Here is an 18,497-nt window from a genome sequence, read left to right on the forward strand (position 1 = left end):
AGAGGTGGGTCCAGGCACAAGCAGCAGCAAACTTTGTGGACGTGCACACCAGGTGGCAGACAACATCACAGAGTCACATGTCCCAGTGGACAGCTCCTGGGGAAGAACATGCAGTTGCTTCTTTCCCAGCGGGTAAGCTCCAGTCCCAGCTACCTCATAACACAGCTTAGAACCAGATCTGGTGGCTTCTACTCCAACAATTGGGGAGCAGACGCTGCCCCTGACAGGGCTGTGACAACCACAGAGCAAAGAGGAGGTCCCGCCCAACATCTAGTGCAGACTGTGGTCACCACAACACCAATCCCACCCCCTATCAAGGCGATAACAGCCAGCACACCCTGAGGAAAGATGTGGCAGGCATCCATACCAAAAACAGTCCTCACACCAAAAATATTGGACTCATGCAGGCTACACAGGGACACTACCATATAAAAACAGCCCTTTAAGACCACAGTATATAACTTTCTCCTAAATTCATAGAGTCAAAGAAATATAAGTAAAATGAAAAAAGCAGAATAACTACTCCCAATTAAAAGAAAAAGAGAAGTCCTGTGAAGAACAAACAATGAAGCAGACCTCTCCAGTCTACAAGACCCCAAGTTTAAAAAGGAGGTAATAAAAATGCTGAAGGAATCAAGAAAGACTATTGATAGAAATGCAGATTACTGTAACAAGGAACTAGAAACTATAAAGAGAAGCCAGTCAAAATTCAACAACTCAACTGCTGAGATGAAAATCAAGCTAAAGACCATAAATATCAAACTAATGCAGAAGAACAAATAAATGATCTGGAAGATAGAATAATGGAAATCACCCAATCAGACCAGCAGACAGAAAGACAAATGAAAAAAAAAAAAAATGAAAGCAACATACAAGATCTATGGGATAATATAAAGTGTGCCAATCTACACATAATGGAATCCCAGAAGGAGAAGAAAGAGAAATGGGGATCAAAAATGTATTTGAAGAAATTATGGCTGAAAACTTCCCAAACCTAAAGAAGGAAACAGATATTCAAGTATAGGAAGCATAGAGGGTCCCAAACAAGATGAACCTAAATGGACCTACTCCAAGACATATCATAATTAAAATGGCAAAAGTTGAAGATAAAGAGAGGATTCTAAAGGCAGCAAGAGAAAAACAATGAGTCAGTTACAAGGGTATCTCCTTTAGGTTATCAGTTGATTTCTTTACAGAAACTTTGCAGGCCGGAAGGGAGTGGCAAGATATATTCAAAGTTCTGAAAGGGAAAAACCTGCAACCTAGAGTACTCTACCCAGCAAGATTATCATTTAGAATAGAAGGAGAGAGAAAGAATGTCTCAGACAAGTGAAAACTAAAGGAATACAGCAATGCTAGACCTACCCTAAAAGAAATATTGAAAGGTCTTCTCTAAATAGAAAAGAAGCAAGAATCTATAGGAAAGGGAAAGTTACAATAGGAAAGGCAAATATATAAAAGGATCGAAGATCACTTAAATAAGTCAGTACACAGGTTAAAAAATAATCAAAAAAATTCTGTGAAAGTGATTATAACTACAATGAACAGCAAAAGGATAAACATGAAGATGTAAAATAGGATATCAAAATCACAAAATGTGGCCCAGCATGTGAGTGGGGTGGCCCTCACCTGCAGGCACCCGGAGGAAGCCGGAGGACAGAGTCCTTGGGAGCGGCACCGAGGCCAGAACGGCTGTGGATTTCTGGCCTGGGTCAGTGACGAGCCCTGGGGACCTGGCCGGGTCTGGCCTGGTGCTCCTGTCAGTATCCAACGTGTGCCTCCCTGGGAACGACAACCGACCAGGTCCCTGTCTCTGGTTCCGGGATGTACCCAGCAGGTTTTCTATCAGATGATCCACTGTAATAATGCTGGAGTTAAGAAGTCTCCATTCCTTTGCTTGGAAACAGAAAACTTTTCCCCCTGCGTATAGAGTAGGAGTAATGTTGGTTAGGAACTGGCTGGTGTTTAAAACTGAAGATAGTCATGACTGTTAAACTGAAGCTCCATGCTGAAGTAAGATTAATTGTCTTGGAAATAATAAATTGGGGTAACCCAAATCTGTTTCTGGAGCCATGAAAATTTTGTTGGTTTTTGACTTGGCAGTATAATCATAGATGATAATAGTGACACCTGGATTGTACAATGTGCTCCAGAGAAAAAGCTTCCTATTGAACTACAAGATTCTTATGAAAAAGGATTGTGGACAGAATTTATGGGCAGAGTCTTTAAGTATTTGGGAGATGAAGGTGTAAGAGAAGATGAAATGAAAAGAGCAATGATATCAATGCCTTTCACTCCAGGGGTGGTGGAACTTCTAAACTTTGTAAGAAAGTACAAGGATAAATTTGACTGGATCATTATTTCAGATTCAAATTCAGTCTTCATAGATTGGGTTTTAGAAGCTACCAATTTTCATGACATGCTTGATAAAGTCTTTACAAATCCAGCAGCTTTTTATAGCAATGGTCATCTCACTGTGGAAAATTATCGTGCTCATTCTTGCACTAGGTGCCCCCAAAGTCGTTGCAAAAATGTAGTTTTGGTAGAATTTGTAGGTAAACAGTTACAACGAGGAGTGAATTATACACAAATTGTTTACATAGGTGATGGCAGAAATGATGTTTGTCCAGTAACCTTCTTAAAGAAGAATGATGTTAAAAAAAAAAAAAAAAAAAAAAGAAGAATGATGTTGCCATGCCACAGAAAGGATATACTTTACAGAAAACTCTTTCTAGGATGTCTCAAAATCTTGAGCCTATAGAGTCTTCTGTTGTATCTTGGTCTTCAGGTGTTGAAATAATTTCTCATTTACAATTTCTAAAAAAGGAGTAATATGCCGACAATTGAAAAAAAATCACAAAATGTGGGGAAGAGGACTAAGAAATTGTAGATCTTTTAGAATGTGTTTGAGCTTATATGACTACCAGTGTAAAGGAAGTAGATATAGTTATGGGCTAACATACTTGAAAATCAGGGTAACCACAAATCAAAAACATACAATAGATTCATAAAACCAGAAAGAAAGGAACTCAAGCATAATACAAAAGAAAACCATCAAACCACAAAAGGAAAAAGAAAAAGAAGAAAGGAACAAAGAAGAAATACAAAATCAACTGGAAAACAGATTTCAAAAGGCAATAAGTACATACTTGTAGATAATTACTTTAATGTCAATGGACTAAATGCTGTAATCAAAAGACATAGACTGGGAGATTGGATAATAAAACAAGAACCTACAATATGCTGCCTAAAGGAGACCCACTTTAGGGTGAAAAACACTTACAGATTGAAAGTGAGGGGATGGAAAAAGATATTTCATGCAAATGGAAATGACAAGAAAGTGGGGGTAGCAATACTCATATCAGACAAAATAGACTTCAAAACAAAAGCCATAAAGAAAGGTAAAGAAGGACACTGTATAATGATAAAAGGATCAATACAAGAAGAAGATATCAACTTGTTAATATATGCACCCAATATAGGAGCACCTAAATACATAAAGCAAATACTAACAGACATAAAGGGAGAAATTGATGGGAATACAATAATAGTACAAGACTTTAACACCCCAGTGACATCAATGGACAGATCTTTCAGGCAGAAAATCAATAAGGCAACAGAGATCCTAAATGACACAATATAACAGTTAGACAATTGATATCTACAGGGCACTACGTCGAAAAAAAAACCCCAAACCCAGAATACACGTTTTTTTCAAGTGCACACAGAATGTTCTCTAGGATAGACCACATACAAGGATACAAAACAAGCCTCAAAAAATCTAAGAGGATAGAAATCATTTCAAGCCTCTTTTCTGACCACACAGCATGAAACTAGAAATCAACCACAGAAAGAGAAATGAGAAAAAATGATTTCATGAAGACTAAACAACATGCTACTAAAAACCAGTGGGTCAGTGATGAAATCAAAGAGGAAATTAAAAAATCCTCAAGACATATGACAATAGCACAACCATACGAAATCTATGGGATGCAGCAAAAGCAGTTCTAAGAGGGAAGTTCATAGCAATTCAGGCCTTCCTCAAAAAACAGGAAAAATCCCAAATACACAGCCTAACTTACCACCAAAACAATAGCTATTAGCACAAAAATAGACATATGGATCAATAGAACAGAATAGAGAGCCCAGAAGTAAATCCACATACCTACTGTCAGTTAATCTTTAACAAACAAGGCAAGAATTTACAATGAAGAAAAGACAGTCTCTTCAGCAAGTGGTGTTGGGAAGGCTGGACAGCCACATGTAAATCAATGAAATTAGAACACACCCTCACACCATACACAAAAATAAACTCAAAATGGCTTAAAGACTTAAATATAAGACCTGACACCATAAAACTCCTAGAAGAGAACATAGGCAAAACATTCTCTGACATAAATTGTAGCAATATTTTCTTAGGTTAATCTCCCAAGGCAAAAGAAATGAAAGCAGAAATAAACAAATGGGGCCTAATCAAACTTAGAAGTTTTTGCACATCAAAGGAAACTGTAAACAAAATGAAAAGACAACCTACACACTGGGAGAAAATACTTGCAAGCGATGTGACTGACAAGGGCTTAATTTCTAAAATATACAAACAGCTCATACAGCTCAATATCAAAATAAAAACAAACAAACCCTATCAAAAAATGGGCAGAAGACCTAAATAGACATTTCTCCAAAGAAGATATGCAGATGGCCAACAGGCACATGAAAAGATGCTCCACATCGCTAATTATTAGAGAAATGCAAATCAAAAGTACAATGAGGTATCACCTCACACTGATCAGAATGGCCATAATTAAATAGTCTACAAATAATAAATGATTTAGAGGGTGTGAAGAAAAGGGAACCCTCCTACACTTGGTGGGAATGTAAATTGGTGAAGAACAGTATGGAGGTTCCTTAAAAAACTAAAAATAGAGTTACCACATGAGCCACCAATCCCACTCCTGGGCATATATCTGGAAAAGATGAAAACTCTAATTCAAAAAGATACATGCACCCCAGTGTTCATAGCAGCGCTATTCACAATAGCCAAAACATGGAAACAACCTAGGTGTCCATTAACGAATGGATAAAAAAGATGTAGTATGTATGTATGTAGGTGTGTGTGTGTGTGTGTATATATATATATATATATATATATATATATATATATATATATATATATATAAAATGGAATATTACTCAGCCATAAAAGAAAGAATGAAAAAACGTCACTTGCAGAAACATGGATGGACCTAGAGATTATCATACTAAGTGAAGTCAGACAGAGAAAGACAAATATTATATGATATCCCTTATATGAGGAATATAAAACAATAGTACAAATGAGCTTATTTACAAAACAGAAACAAACTCACAGATATTGAAAACAAACATGGTTACTGAAAGGGAAGGGAGCGGGGGAGGGACAAATAAGGAGTCTGGGATTAACAGCTACATATTACCATATATAAAATAGATGAACAATAAAGATTTACTGTACAGCACAGGAGCTATATTCAGTATCTTGTAACAACCTATGAAAAAGTACAGAAAAAGAATATATATATAAGTATATAACTGAATCACTTTGCTGTACACCTGAAGCTAACATAATACTGTTAAATCAACTATATCAATTAAAAAAATTCTTTAGTATGTATATAAAAACCGCATTCTTGATTTGGGGAGATCTGACTGATTATCTGAGTAAAATTTAGGGGTCTAAGTGGATACTCTTCTTTTTGGATTCTAGCAGGTCATGGGGTACTTAAACATGGTACCTAAGGGGGCCCAAATAGGGACAGTCTCCTATTTGAGCCTTTTCAGAATAGCAAGTCTTTTAAAATGATGTCTATCAGGGATTGTTCCTGTTTTTGTCAGGCAAGCAGGACTTAACTTTTGTCTTACAGAGGGTGGACCTGTAGTCTCTTTTCCTTATGAAGGGGAACTTTTTATTTAAAGAGAATGCAGTCTTCTTTTATCATATATGGCCTTAGGTCTCATTGACTCATTTCTACTGAATGGATGTCTGCACACACACATTTGTATGTATCCAGCTATCATGTATCTATGTGTTTATTTACATTTCACAACTGGCAAATGGCCATAGTAAAAGAAAAAAGAAAAAAAAATGAAAAAGCAAGAGACAAAAACAAAACAACAAATTATTTGAAATCCCATCCAGAAAGAACCACTGTGTTACTTTGTTGTGTATACTTGGAGTTTCTTGTATACACTTTCTTGTGTAAACTATGTTTTCCTGGGCAAATATATACATACATATATACATATATATGTGTGTGTGTGTTACCAAAGTAAGATCATACCAAAATATTACTCTGTAATCTGCTTTTTTCACTGAATAATATTTTGTGGTTATCCTCGCTCGACAGTAATTGTAGACCTACATCTTCTTTTTTAATGTCTGCCTAGTATTTTGTAGGCAGTAATTGTAGACCTACATCTTCTTTTTTAATGTCTGCCTAGTGTTTTGTAGGGGAACAAAATTTGCCACTCCAAAATGTCTCTTTGGCATACTGATTGTTTTGAGCTGAAAACAATTCAAGACTCAAAAGACTCAGGAAGAAACTTTGACCTTCCCCCTAGCTGCTAAAGAGTGTAGATAGAACGCCTGTTCCAGAAAGGAGCCATCACCATAGGTAACTGTGTGAACTAGATGTGTAGACAGGGAAGAACCTAGCAAAGTCTGTCTGTTAAAACTCCTGTGTCCCATAGTCTCTGCATGGCCCCTGCAAACATTTGCTTTTCCATCTCTATGTTAATTGCCTTCCTCCCCTTTGAACTTCCAAACAATAACTCCCAACTTCCTCTTTTGTCTTTAGCTGAAGATGGTAGTTAAGGTGAGGGTTTCAGCCTTTTGGGTGAGTTACTGAGTTTTCCTGGGTCTCTCCCATGTATACATGTCATTAAACTTTTGTGTGATTTTTCGCACCATTAAATGCTTATATTATTCTAAGTTATGCTATTATAATTATTAAGTTGATAGATATCCTCATACAAGTATCTTTGTGCATTTGTTTAATTATTTGGATAAATTCCTAGAAGTGTGATTTCTGAGTCAGTGGTTTTGGGATGCTTTTGACATACATTGCCAGACAGCACTCCAGAAAGGTTGTACCAATTACTGCAATTTTTTTGCAGGTATAATTTATACATACTAAAGTGCACAAACCTGACGTGTATTGCTCAATTAATTTTTACAAATGTATGTACCTGTGTAACCACCATTCAGATCAAGATGTAGAACATATCCGTCACCCAGAAAGCTCCCCCTTGAGGTAACCACTATTCTGACTTTTGCTGCCATGGATTACCTTTGTTCTTGAACTTCATATAAATGGAATCATGTAATGCATACTTTCATATGTCTGGCTTTTTTTGCTCAACATAATATTTTGGGGATTCATTCTTATTGTTGCCTATATCACTATTCCTTTTTTTAAAATTTGAGAATAGTACTTATTTCATTGTATAAATGTGCCATAGACATTTTTAATCCATTCCCCTGCTGATGGGTATTTGTGTTATTTCAAATTTGAGGCTACTGTGAATCAAGTTGCTGTGAGCAGCATTCTACATGTCTTTTTGTGAATATATTCATTCATTTCTGATGGTTACATATTAAATAGTGGCATTGCTGGGCCATAGGGTAGGCATATATTTAGCTTTATTAGATACTGCTAAATTGAGTATTAATTTGAGTATAAATTGAGGCAATTTACCTTCTCCCAGCAATGTACTGAAAGTTCTAGTTCCTCAACACCTGAAAGTCCTTTTTCTAGCCTTCTCTAGCCATCTTGCTCTAGTTATGGTGGGAAACATTTACCTCCTCCCTATCTTTGATTATATGCTTAATCCAGCTCTTACTAAACTCATTTATTCATTAATTCTTGTATTTAGTTAATAAATATTTATTAAGCAATTATTATGTGCCTGGTACTATATTAAGCCTTGTACATACAAAGATAAGAACAAGTTCTTAAGGAACTTACAGTCTAGTAGAAAAGGCAGATACAAGCACCTAGTTAAAGTGTGTGATGAATGCAACAGCATAAGCATGTACCTGTGCAGAAGCACATGGTCATACAAAAAAAGAATAATATTAGACGGTGAGAGAGAGGGAGTGGCAAACAAGAGCCTTGAGGTTCTACAAAAGAGATGATAATCGTAATTAACATCTGTTGAACACATGTTATCCTACATACTATGCTAAAAGCATAGTCTCATCCTAGTCTTTGGTGTAGGTTATATTATTACTATGCTCATCTTACAAATGAATCAACTGAGGCCTGGAGAAGTTAAGCAACTTATCCACAGTCACACAACTAGTAGGTGAGGAAGCTGGGATTTGAACCCGGGAAGTCTGACTCTGGAGGATACAGGAGACCCCTGCCGAGATGATGTGTGAGCAGAGGAGTTTTGGAGAAGGCTTTCTAGGTAGTGATAGCAGCTGTACACAGGCAGGAAAATAAGATACAGTCTGGCAAGTCTGAGGAACCTCCAGCAAGAGGCCCGAGGGAACATGGTAATCGGCAAGAAGAGATTGGATATGAAAGCTGGCAGGGGCCAGATCCAGGGTGAAGTGAAGTTGGAGTTCCTATGATGGCTTTTCACTGGAGAGCACCTCTCCCTCTGCCCCATCACCGCATACCAAACAATATTTAAAATGTTTCATCACGTTGTTGAATAAGCCATTTGGGCACACTTACCAACTAACTGAGCATTCCAGTGGAGCGGGAAGAATTACTTGCAAGTATGGGAGCAGACCCTGGTTTCCAACATGATGGCTCCCACAGTGCCTGCCTGCCCGGTGCGTTCTGTTGAGTACACCCATCTGCTGGTGAGACGGCGGCTTTCAGATGAGCCGAGGACAGTGTTCCCCAGCCCTCCCAAAGGGTCCAGTTATAAAAGGATAAAACCCACACAGTGTTCCAATGTGTAGTGCAATGGGCAACGCCAGGTTTTGCTAAAATAGGATTAAGTTAAGAAACGCACTGTGAAGCATTTGTCTGGTTAAATAATTTAACAGTTCTTGCGTTCCTGCTTCAGTTTCAACAGAAAACGCTTCTCTGGGGGGTTCTCCTTGCGCACATCATCAGACTAATCATGTGGAAGCCTGACTGGTGCCAGTTGGATTGGGGGAGAGCGGGTGGGTGCCTGGTGGTCCCCACGATGATGGGAAAGGAGGCAACGCAAAGTATACCTCTGGGGAAAATGCAAACTTTTCTGCCTGCGGAGTGAGAGTGTGTGTTAGTATGCAGAGCCTGTTGGCCCATTGTTGGAGACTCCAGCTTTCTCAGCAGAATGTCTGGCAGATGGCTTGCATTTGCACTCGCCTTCTGGAGAAGGAATTCGCTACCAACAACATAAGCCGCAGCTTTTCTTTTCAGAATTTACAACAAATTGGCCAGAATGGCAATTTAAAAAAAAACATTAGCATCACTATTTCCACATTCCCTTTCTGAATAGGGTAAATGATTCCCTCTCCAACTGTGTCATTTGCACGTTTTTTCCCCCAAATGTTTATTAAAATGATTTAGGTATTTCATTATGCAAAATGACTTTTATAAAAAGACCTTTCTTTTTGCCCCACCGTCACACATAATTTCTTTTGTCACTTGTTATAGAGTGGAGTTATGTGAAGCTAGGACATATTATTTGTTCTAGTCTGTATTGGATAATTTATTACATTAAGAAACCAATAATTTTCGAATATAATCAGATTTAAGTTTTTAATAAGATTCATCTTCCCATTCACACTTGCTTAATTTAAGGATATTAAATCTGCTCAGGAATGAGCCGCCTCTCAAAGTCTTGTGTGCCCATTAAAGGGCTTTATTCCTGATGTGTTAATAGGATTTAATTACATTACCGTCTTCATGCAGAGTCACAGTGCGATAGTTAACTGTGATAAGCCAAGCAAACAATAGCCTGAAAAGGAAGTGGTGTATAGCAGTTGGTTTATCCGCTTAGAAAATCAAGATGATTATTATTTTAAAATTGATGGTTGCATGCATTTGCATCATGTTTAGTTCAAATGCTGAAGAGAACAAACTTTCCCTTTCCTTTAAAAAGAAAATCACTTAAAAGGCCACCCACATAAAAGGTGAACAATAAACATTTAACAGAAACTACTTAATTGCCATTTATCTGTTGAATTGCAATGAGATTTTTACTATCGACTACAGAGAGATTTGTTTCAACAATTTACCCTGCTATTCTTTTGTCTTTTTGACTATCACATCCGTGATTTGGGGTTCAGAGTAATAGCTGTGTTCCTTGTTAAGAAGTAATGACTTTAAAATTGATCTTTTATCCTGTCTTACTTTTTTTTTTCTTACTTCTGCTCCTGCTCTTGCCCCTGTACCCCTTCCCAAGTTTCCCAATTAGTTTAATGACAGACAGCAGGGCTTCAGGCTTCATGCTTCTATGGCTTGATGAGAGTAGAAGTCAGGATGCAGCCCTCAGTAAATCTTGTCAATTTCTCCATCAAGATCATTTGCATTGGTTGGAAGTGTTGACTTCTGTGAATTTCCGTTTCATGTGAACTTGACAGAACTCACTACTTTTGCTCCATCACAGATGCCTGTGAAATAGAAGAATGACTTTTAGAGCATTCCAATGAATTAAAAAAAAAAAAAAAAAAAAAGGAAAAAGAAAAAGAACCCAGCAATATGTTATCTGGTTGAACTTTTCACTTCCAAAGTGATTGACAACTTCTGACACGTTTTCATGAGAGATCATAGACCTGGCAAAATTTGAGATGATATACAGTCTTGCTTTACTTTGTTAAAATCTGTTATGGAAGTAGGAAAAAAAAGTATGAAAAGGCTTCAGAGGTTTTTTTTTTTTTTTTTTTTTTTTTGCTGAGCCAAGTTGGTGGGAGGTGGAGAAAATGGGAAGAGATTGAAGATTGCCTGCACTATTGTTCTGCTTCTCTCAGAGCCACTCCACTTTTGTCTCTTCTATGTGTTGGGATTTTGAATATGTTTTTAAAGCAGTTCTATTTTCCAAAAAATTTTGAAAATCAAAGAACATCATTTACTGTTGTCAGGGAGGAAGAAATTTTCCTCTACCCTACTAAGGTTCTTCTGGCTGGTCTAAGAATTAAATTGGCGTGAGACAGATTAACAGGAGAAATTCACACAAAAGAAGTTTAAAAACATGCATACATGGGAGAGACCCAGGAAAACTGAGTAACTCACCCAAAATGGCTGAAACCCTCACCTTAACTACCATCTTCAGCTAAAGACAAAAGATGGTGTTGGGGTAGTGGCTTGGGACTTCAAAAAGGAAGAAGGCGATTGACATGGAGATGGAAGAGTAAACGTTTGTTAAACAAATGTTTGCTGGGTCATGCAGAGACAATGGGACACATAGTGGAATTTTAACAAACAGACTTTGCTAGGTTTCTTCCTGTCTATGCTTAGTTCGCACTATATTTATCTATGCTGATGACTCCCTTCCCGGAATAGGTCCTCTATCAACATTCTTTAGGTAGTTAGGGTGAAGGTCACAGAGATTTTTCCTGAGTCTTTTGGGCTTTAAAATAATCAACCTAAATGAGTCCTCGTGCCAAAGAGACACATTTTGGGGTGGCAATTTTTTCTCCCCTTCCCTGTCCATCCCTCAGCCTGTAGTTTATGGTTACCACCAAGACTCCAGTGCAGATTCTTCCAGAACTGGCTCTGAGCACAGTAGAACTGGGAAGGCAGCTGAGGCCCCTCCTCTGCTGAGGTTCTGTGCACTTCTCCTGGTCTGCTGTATCCTCAGGTTTGTGTTAACTTATATCTGTGTTGCTGGCTCTTTGTTTGGGCAAATGGCCACTGCACTTGTTCTATCTTCAATTTCTGCTCAAATGTACTCTCTTCCATGAAATCTTTTCCTAACTTTCAAGTTGCAATTGATTTCTTTTCTTCTTGTGCTCCCTGTGCTACACTTAACTGTTTCTACCTTCTATCTGTGACCAGGTCTGTTTCTTACACTAGCTGTTGAGTTCTTAAATCCAGAGACAGGGTCTTGTTTATCTTTAAATGAAATATCAAATAAGAGATAACCCAAATAAATTCTAGCATGTGGGTGCTCAACAATGCTAATTCGTTTTTCACCTTCAGCATCCAGCAAATTTCTTTTAGGATATAGGATATGCTTAATACATATTTGGAAAATCGAATGTTTCATTTTCCTTCTAGGTATTTGGACTTCGATTAGGAAATTTCCTTGTATTCTTTGGGACTTCTACGTAATTTTTGTTTTTGTCAGTTCTCTTACTCATCATCATTGTGACATTGTATTATATGCTATTACTCTTGACTTGTACTGATATAAATTTTCCTTTTCCTGTTCCAACTTTGCTTCCTCTTCTCTTATCCCCTACTCTTTCCCAGCTACAGTGTAGGGGAAGAAATATTTTTCCCCTCTCTATTCCTAGGTTCAGTGGCTGGGGCTCACGAATCAAACTGATGAAAGACAGATTCACAAGAGGAAACCAGTTTTAATTACATACATATGCACAGGAATTCACAAAGACAAATATGGCTCCAGGAGGTGACCAGATGATTGATGTTTATATACCATCTTAGGCTAAACAAAGAAGTGAGTTTTGGGCTTCTGGGCAGGCGAAGTGAGTTAAGGAAAGGTGAGAGGAGGAAGTATATGGTAAATAAGGGTTTACCTTCTTATGCAGAAAAGAGTCTCTCAGGTGATAAGAATTATCTCCAGCAATAGCTCTCTTCCTAGACATTTTACAAATGGAAGTTTTCTTTATAAATGTAAATTTCGTTTACAAAAAAGGAAATTTATACTTTATTTTTAGGCAGTTAGGGGAAGCTAAACAGCTTTACCTGCATTTGCTGGTTCTCAGTTGCCTTTAACTCAAAATAATTCATATACCAAAGTGGCATATTTTGGAGTGGCATGTTCTAGTGCCCTTAATTAACATGTTCCTATCAATATGTATATTGACTCTAAATTATAATATATAGGTGTGGCTCTCCTAGAATCTCCTACTTACCCCATTTTTGTAGCATTCCTTCAACTGTCAATTCCTGCGTGTTCCTACTATGTCCTCAGACATTGAAGTCCACAGTGGGAATACAAAAATAAGAAATTTTGTTATCCTCAAACTTATATAACTAGATTATAACTGAGTGGGAGAGACAGCAAACATGAATGCAGAAAACTGTAATATTCTAAGCTAAATGAAGTATAGTTTCTACCAGTTTAGCAGATCGTAATAGTCCTTAATAAAATATTAATGCACTTTATTTATTTACATAGTTAATTATAAACACAATTAACATTATTTCCTCAGAGTTCATACTTAATGAATCTAATTTGAATGAATCCATAAGAGGGCAATGAATAGTTGTCCACACTCATATAGTTTTTCAAAAGCTATAAGCAAATACCGTCAAAAGGCTATCCCTGTGATTTTGTGGTTACTGAAAAGGCAACCAAATAGAAGACTATCTTATCATAATTAACAAAGTTAGAGATAGATCGCAGAAGATTAGAGATAGAACAAAGAGCATGTGGAGTATGAGGCGAGCATACAAGTTCACTGCTGAGCAACCCTGTTTTCCTACTGAGTTCCTCCGTGTGGATAACAGCCTGACGATTATCATTATTTACATCCTATACATCTATTTGAGTTATTACCCTCCAGTATTTTACTTCCTCCTACACCTCATTTCAATCATTCTTTTGTTTCTTCTATCTTCACTTCCCTGGAGCTTCATTTCAGTGTTGCAGTCTACTTGATCACTTCTCTACTGTTCAAGTAGCATTTCTTCTAGAGTTTCTCATAGCCAGACCATGTGCACATGTGCGTGCGCGCGCGCACACACACACACACACACCCACCCACTAACTTGCACAATGGTAAAGAGAGGCCATGTCATGCGTCGACAGTGAAAAGTTGTTTGGTGTGGTTGAAGTACAGGGGCAGTGTGGGGAGAAAAGGGTGGGAGGTATATAGGGGATAGTACAGGTGATGAAGACCCAAGGGAGCTGGACTGAACGCAGAAGAAAATTCTGGATTCACAGTATGGGAACAGGAACTATTGTACAATCACACGTTAATTTTCAAAATAGGCATGTTCTGCAAAAGTAAAGTGAATTTCTAAATCTCTTTTAATTTTTTTTTTATGAAAAATATTAGAGTCATGTGTTTGGAGAGAAATTTGGTCCTAATGTATTAGAAAATAAAACTTAAAGTCTACTGGTGTCTGCTTCTCCTTTTCCTCTTTCAGGGTCCAGTTCCAAATTTCCCTAGTGATCTATATTTCCCTTGAAGTTTTGTGGTACCAGTTAGATGCCATCTTTGTAATTTTTTTTAATATTAAGAAAAATTATTGAAAATCTGTAAATTAGACTTAAGAGGACAATTACATATCCATTCTAGGTTTATTTACTTTTCTGAGATAATGTATCATTCATTGATTTATTATTGAGGGCCTGAAACAGATAGACTGCCAGATATTTCTCCAGCAAAAATGGGTTTCTTTGGGATCAGCAGAGAATTGCAATTCAGAGTCTGCAATCATGGCAAGCCATGTGCAAGTCCCCCACTGCAAGGGAAAGAGAACTCTCTTATAGAGGGGAAAAGGAAGTTGGGAGGGCTACAGTAAACAGAGTCCATGGCTTTTCATTGGCTGAATCCTTGCAAAGAAAAAAGAAGAGTCTTTCTTCTTCCTGCTGGGCTCTGCTATTGTCGCAGGGTATGAGAGCTCTCCTTCTGGTCTCCTGACTCAGTTTAATTGAGGTTTCTGTTTATTAATTTTATACACTATCTACTATTTTTTAAAAATTTATTTATTTTATTTTTGGCTGCGTTGGGTCTTCATTGCTGTGCACAGGCTTTCTCTAGTTGTGGCGAGTGGGGGCTACTCTTCGTTGTGGTGCATGGGCTTCTCATTGCAGTGGCTTCTCTTGTTACGGAGCACGGGCTCTAAGCACGTGGGCTTCAGTTGTTGTGGCACGCGGGCTCAGTAGTTGTGGCTCATGGGCTCTAGAGCACAGGCTCAGTAGTTGTGGTGCATGGGCTTAGTTGCTCTGTGGCATGTGGGACTTCCCGGACCAGGGCTTGAACCCGTGTCCCCTGCATTGGCAGGCGGATTCTTAACCACTGCACCACCAGGGAAGCCCCTACATTATCTACTATTAATTAAGGGCTTGAACCATGTGAAGTTATATGTTGACTCATACATTTGTATCTAGTTTTGATGGAAATTATTTTTGTTCAGCAGGTAAGGTAACCCAAAAGTTTTGATTTAGTGCCTTAGAGGACTCAACCAGTTTGTATCTAATTTAACAATCTTATTTTAATATTCTTTATCATTTCTTTATAAAATTTCTACTGGTGCTCTTTAAGTTAGTTTACCATCTTACTGTTTTCTTTGTTAATTTATGAGCACAATACATTCTTTCACATGGGTTCATTTTTATTTTGTATAAGGGTCATGTTTTTGGATATTTTAGGGGAACAGTATACTTTGATAATATAATCATAAATTCTTCATAGGCTTTAAAAAACTAAAATACCAGAACTTGTGTGCCCACAGAGTCATCAGAACTAGTTTATGAGCCATGTGCATTTGATAGTTCTGATTCATTTTTTTTTTTTTAAAGAAATTCACGTTCTTTTATTTATTTATTTATTTATTTATGACTGTGTTGAGTCTTCGTTTCTGTGCGAGGGCTTTCTCTAGTTGCGGCAAGTGGGGACCACTCTTCATCGCGGTGCACGGGCCTCTCACCATCGCGGCCTCTCTTGTTGCGGAGCACAGGCTCCAGACGCGCAGGCTCAGTAATTGTGGCTCACGGGCCCAGTTGCTCCGTGGCATGTGGGATCTTCCCAGACCAGGGCTCGAACCCGTGTCCCCTGCATTGGCAGGCAGATTCTCAACCACTGCGCCACCAGGGAAGCCCCAGTTCTGATTCATTTTGATCTAAAATAATACTTTACAGCTTGATTATCCTCCTTGGTTAGTAGGTATCTTTGTATAGTATGTGTTTTTTACCTCCCAAATCCAAACCTTTAAAAAGGATAGGAATTTGTTACCACTGAGGATATGTGGGAAAAGAGCAGTGATGTAGGATCTGAGGGAGGTTATAAAACAGGACTTTCTTAAATGCTTTTGTTAAAGGCAGCGTTTGGGAGTATATCTATAGCTTTCCAGGCAAATACTATGGTTTAGTTCAATTCAACTAACTTTCATGGGGCATTTACCCTGGACCAGGCACTGTGAATGGGCCTGGGGATATAAAGATGAATGGGTTGTAGTTGTTGGATTCAGATATTTATAGCAGAATATAAGGCAAACAGCAGTGTGTGTATGTATGTGTATAGATATATAGTGTTTTTTTCCCAAGTTCCACTGCAGAGGAGAAAATGATTTGTTTCATCTATAGCTATTAAGGAGTGACATCACATGGGCTTCTTTCTAGGAATAAATTGGTGTTCCTCAAGCTGACAAGTTTGGGGGAAGAAAATGTGCAAGTGTGGTATTAAGGGGCTTGACATATTTGGAGCATTGGATGTGGTTCAGCATTACTGGAGCATAAGTTCAAGGTGGAGTGATGAGAAGGATGAAGGGGTGAGCTAAGTAGGAGTTGGCTCATGGAGGACCTATGGAGGACTTTGAACACTGTATTGCTTCCTTTGTTGCTGTAACGAATTACCACAAATGTAGTGGCTTAAAGCCACAAATGTATTCTCTTACAGTCTGAAGGTAAAAAGTCTAAAATGGGTCTGCAGGTCTGTGTTTCTTCTGGAGGCTCTAGTGAGGAATCTGTTTCCTTGCCTTTTCCAGCATCTAGAGGACACCTGCCTTCCTTGGCTTGTGCTCTGTGCCCCCCACCCCCATCATTCTGTTGTTACTTACTTTCTCTGACTCTGACCCTTCTACTTCTCACTTATAATGACCCTTGTGATTACATTGGGCCCACCTGGATAATTCCAGATAGTAATCTCCCCATCTTAATATCCCTAACTTAATCATATCTGCAGAGTCCCTTTTGCCTTATAAAGTTACATATTCACAGATTTCAGAGATTAGTATGTGGACATCTTTGGGAGGTCATTATTTAGCCTACAACAAGCAGTATTATTACAGTTTGGGGAAACCATTTGAAGACTGTGAACAGATACTGTATTGACATAGTGGTTCTGAAGGTCAACTGGAGTGTTGCAAGTGATTCAGATCAGAATCTCTGAGATGGGTCTGGGAGCAGTAGTCTTAACCGGCATCCAGGTGATTCAGATGCAGGTGGTTTTGGAATCACTCCTTGGGAGACACTGTTTTGATGGCTGGATGGATAAGGGACTAGAGAGGGAAGAGTTTAGAGCCAACAAGATTTGTTGGTAGACGATTGCAGTAGCACACAGTAGAAGGTAAATAATACATTTGTTGATCAACAAAAACCTTTCAAAGGCCCTGAGAGAGTATAGTATATTCATTAAGGGCATGTATGATGGGTACATGTTAGCATATATATACTACTATATATAAAAGAGATTAAACGACAGAGACCTACTGTATACCACAGGGACCTATACTCAATATTTTGTAATAACCTATAAAGGAAAAGAATCAAAAAAGTAGATATATATGTATGTATATCTGAATCACTTTGCTGTACACCTGAAACTAACACAACATTGTAAATCAACTCCATTTCAATAAAAAAAATTTAAAAAAAGAGAGCATATATGATGGAGTCAGACAGATCTGGTTTTAATTTTATCACTTATACTTGTCATCTTGGCAAGTTACTTCATTTCTTTAAGTCTCAATTTTTTTTATCTGAAAGTGGGAATAAGAATACCTATCTTATGTGGTAGTTTTGAGGATTAAATACAATGTGTCAGAAAAGCACTTGGCGCAGTGCCTGGTAAATAGTAAGCACTCACAAATAATGGCTACTGTTTTAAGTATCATTATACCTAAAGGACAGATGTTATTTTCTAGCAAAATGCTCAATTTAATTCTAAAATAAATGCAGAATATCTGTGAGATATTCGTCTGTTTGTCATACACTTAACCTGAAGCTCTACAGAAAACAAAACAACAACATGAAAAACTCAGAAGTGCCCCTGGAACAGAGTCAGCACACCTTGCTTCTTAAATGTATAAAGCATTCCTCAGGACATGTTACTCTTTGGTTCTTCAGATCCTGTTTTCTGGCACTTTGTGGGCCCGAAGGGGATGATCAGCCTAAAGGCAGAGGATGTAGACAGAGCAGAGGCAAAGCATCAAATGCAACAGAGAATGAGTAGCAGTTAGGAGAGACCACTTGTTAGAACACGCATGTGGAAATAATGGAAAGTCCTATCTGCCAAAATATTGGAAGCAAGAAAATTGAATAAAACAGGACTTTGAGTTCAGAAACTCCTCTACATATAACTTATAGAGAATTTTAAGAATTTTAAGAGAAATGAGATCAAAATTTGTCTCAGAAGAAAGATGTTCCAGCTTTTCCAG

At 38.0% G+C, this 18,497-nt stretch overlaps 1 pseudogene; it reads left to right on the forward strand.

The window, feature by feature from the left end:
* Window positions 1-2,072: 2,072 nt before the first annotated feature.
* LOC103011118 (pyridoxal phosphate phosphatase PHOSPHO2-like) lies at window positions 2,073-2,832 on the forward strand (annotated as a pseudogene).
* The last annotated feature ends 15,665 nt before the right edge of the window (window positions 2,833-18,497 follow it).

Source organism: Balaenoptera acutorostrata, chromosome 1 (assembly GCF_949987535.1).
Source record: "Balaenoptera acutorostrata chromosome 1, mBalAcu1.1, whole genome shotgun sequence".
In the NCBI taxonomy this organism is placed as follows: Eukaryota; Metazoa; Chordata; class Mammalia; order Artiodactyla; family Balaenopteridae; genus Balaenoptera; species Balaenoptera acutorostrata.